Source organism: Lactuca sativa, chromosome 2 (assembly GCF_002870075.4).
Source record: "Lactuca sativa cultivar Salinas chromosome 2, Lsat_Salinas_v11, whole genome shotgun sequence".
NCBI classification, from domain to species: Eukaryota; Viridiplantae; Streptophyta; class Magnoliopsida; order Asterales; family Asteraceae; genus Lactuca; species Lactuca sativa.
In genome coordinates this window covers 21,671,398-21,674,477 of record NC_056624.2, presented here as the reverse complement: position 1 = coordinate 21,674,477, position 3,080 = coordinate 21,671,398, and the positions used below count along the sequence as shown (strand labels likewise).

Genomic DNA, 3,080 nt, shown 5'->3' with positions numbered 1-3,080 from the left:
TTTAACATTTGTAAATTAAAAAAGAAAAAAATAACAAAATTGAATCTGAAACACATATCATATTACTTGTTTGTGATCAAAACACATAGTAATGGAGCACCGGAATCAAGTGGCAAATTGTCTTCCCAATGCAACACAAAGTGCTCATCAGCAACCATGTGATCAGAGTAGCCACCGTACGTGAGTGTGCCATCGGATGAATCAGTGTAGACAAATTCCATTCCATGTGGTATTGAATCCGAAAAAATTGGTTTTATCGATATAAAAAGTGTGCAGGGACAATATGGTCTAAAAAATGCAAAAAATTATGTTTTTAATATCGTCTTAAAACTATAAAAAATGAGTTTTATTAATAAAAAAAACAATGTTTAGGGCAATATTGTACTAAAACTGTAAGAATTGAATGTTATTAATATAAACATCACATCCTTTATATGTTTGTCAACTACATTAAAACTTTGAAAAAGAGAATGCTAGTAAGCTTTTAACACCAAATTAAACACAATATTAAGCTCTTGCCTATAAACGAATCCAAACATGTCAATGAAACCCTTCACAAAACACTAAAAATATAAAAATGAAGCATCCCTCGTGTTCTTCAGAAAAAAAAGTTTAAAACAGATACCTTTTTAGGTTGTTTGATTGCACCAATCATAATTTTGTGTCATCTGAGCAATAGGTCATTCAGTCATTCTCACTCACCCCCTTCAAATTCTTTCAAACCTGCACATCACAAATATGTTTGCCATTTTAAAAAGGCATAAAAGCTAATTTTTATAAAATACATTGCTTTAAATTATATAACTACAAAATTGTAAAATGGTCAAAAGCTATTAAATTATATAACATGTAATCAGATTTCTCAAAAGTATATATAAAATCAATGAAATCAAGCAGAAATTAGTCTGTCTTACTGCAACTGTTATTGGAAATCACTATTAAAAAAGATAATAAAAAGAAATTTGTTACAGACTTCCTGCCTGCAAATCTAGAACAATTAAGAAAAACTGTTTATTAATCAAAAATCAAGAATGAAGATAACTTGTTCTTGTTTTCGTTTATTCATGGTGAAACAGAGTAAGGGTAAATTGGGAAATGAGAATCATAATCATACCCAGAAAGGAATCATTGCTGGGAAATTGAAGGGGCATATACCAGCACAAACACCAATAGCCTCTCTGATCCATTAAAGGCCAGCCAAATCCTTGTTCTGGTTCAGGTTTTCAATGTTGGTTGTACCAGGCATGGGACCCACATCGCCAACAGTCAAATATTATAGGAAAATATGGAGAAGTTTAATATCAATACTTTAATAAGAAATATTAAAAGATAGGAGAGTTGATAATAAAAGTATGAATACCTTTTTCAAAATTTGTAGGTGTTGAATATTGATAATAGAGTTGACCTTTTTGTAATTCGTGCAACATAGAGCAATAGTGATCATTTCAGTTGTTGCAGCTACTCCTGTCCTAATTCCAATCCATCTGGTCTCCTTTTTTACATAATGCTTTCCATTTAGGCTTTACTCATTTAAGAGTTGAGTTTTATCAACAAAAATTAGTGAAATAAAATCTAACATTAAAATTAGATTATTGGTCTCAAAAGCACAGATCCATGGAGATAGAACTAACATGATCCATTCAAAATTCATTAAGTCAAACAAAATTCAGGTCAAATTAAATTAAATGAGAAATAAAAGAAGACTTGATCATAAACTAAGATTGTGTAAGCTCTCTTCTGCCCTGTTCTGCAGCTACTTCAAGTAGAAATCAAGTTCTTTCTGTCCTAAGACATCATAAAACCAAACATTAAAACCACTTACAAAAGGGTAAAATAGTCAACTATCGTTCAAAATTTATATCCATCAGGACGACCGACAGTCCGTAGCTGGAATATAACATCTTTGGAAATCAAGAAATCCAGCTGAAAAGGTAAAAGCGAGAAGGCACATGTGGTTATGTTCATATGTTTGTGAAAGCTTACAAACACAACCATATGTACCTTCGAATATGAAATCAGTAAATCACCTTAAAGTCGTTTCTCTATTGAGGATATTTTATCTGAAATGACGTGGATAAACCCTAAAAGATCACAATTAGACATATGAATCAGCACCTTCCTACGTTTGTATTGTTGTCGATGCGGTGTGAGGGCAAAGAAAGAGCGGTGGTGCACTGGTCCTTCGATGGCGGTTGGGGAGAAGCATAAGTGAGAACAGTAGGGTCTGATCGTTTCCCTGAAATCACCATTCTCTCCAAACGTAGGGGAATTCGAGTATGAGAGGAGTTTAGAGGCAGAGGGGTTTGGTATGTGAGATGGAAGCGTCGATCGATTTTCTACAGTAGGGAGAGGGAAGAATAGAAACGATGGAACTTGGAAGTCCTTCTGATTAGGTTAGATACAGAAAAAAAAAATGGGCATATAATAGCGGGTTGGCCCAAAACAATTGGTTATTTAGCCATGCGGTGGAGCACATTGACGGATGATTTACAGAATTAAAACGAAAAGGATAAGAATCGCATTGAAGGGACGCAGAAGGAAAATGAAGCGGTGGAAGCTCTACGAAACAATGGCGGTGGGAAGAGATAGAATTGAGGGTGAGTAAGCAAGGATATGCAGAAGAGAAGAAGAGAAAAGAGAAGAAGCCACGTATCTGTTGTGTCAGAAGCTTGGCGGTGGTGGAATACACAGTTTCCAGAAACACGAATAAATGAATTAGAAGGAGCAAATTGTAATTCGAACAAAGAAATGGGTATGCGGTGGACCTACAAAACGGCAAAAAATGCCCCTAAAAGAAAGCAGACATAACTGCAATCCCATTCATAATCAGAGGATCAAAACTGTCAAATCTTTAGCAGTTTGCTTTAGCTAAGAATGGAAAACTTTAATATATTGTATAATAATAATTAATTATATAAATCTTTATCAATAGGCAAACATTAAAAATATTTTTTTAATTTTATATATAGTCACGAAAAACATCTTCAAAATAAACAAAATTTAAAAATTGTCGCTATAGTTCAATTTAAATCAACCTAAAATACATTATTACTAAATACATTAAATCCTAAATCATATCA

General features: G+C 33.2%; 1 long non-coding RNA gene across 7 annotated transcripts in view; it reads right to left on the bottom strand.

Moving 5' to 3' along the window:
* LOC111920743 (uncharacterized) overlaps window positions 1-2,749 on the bottom strand; it is a 4,108-nt gene extending 1,359 nt beyond the window's left edge. Inside the window, exons 1-5 of one of the 7 annotated variants that reach the window (XR_008230119.1) lie at window positions 2,028-2,749; window positions 1,361-1,923; window positions 1,115-1,210; window positions 626-723; window positions 1-288 (exon numbers count right to left, since the gene is read on the bottom strand). The exon at window positions 1-288 is cut by the window's left edge and continues 139 nt beyond it. This is a non-coding gene — a long non-coding RNA (uncharacterized LOC111920743). Of the gene's footprint in view, window positions 289-625; window positions 724-1,114; window positions 1,211-1,360 lie in introns of all 7 variants that reach the window. The other 6 variants (XR_008230120.1, XR_008230121.1, XR_008230117.1 and 3 more) reach the window with 6 other exon arrangements.
* Window positions 2,750-3,080: the final 331 nt, after the last annotated feature.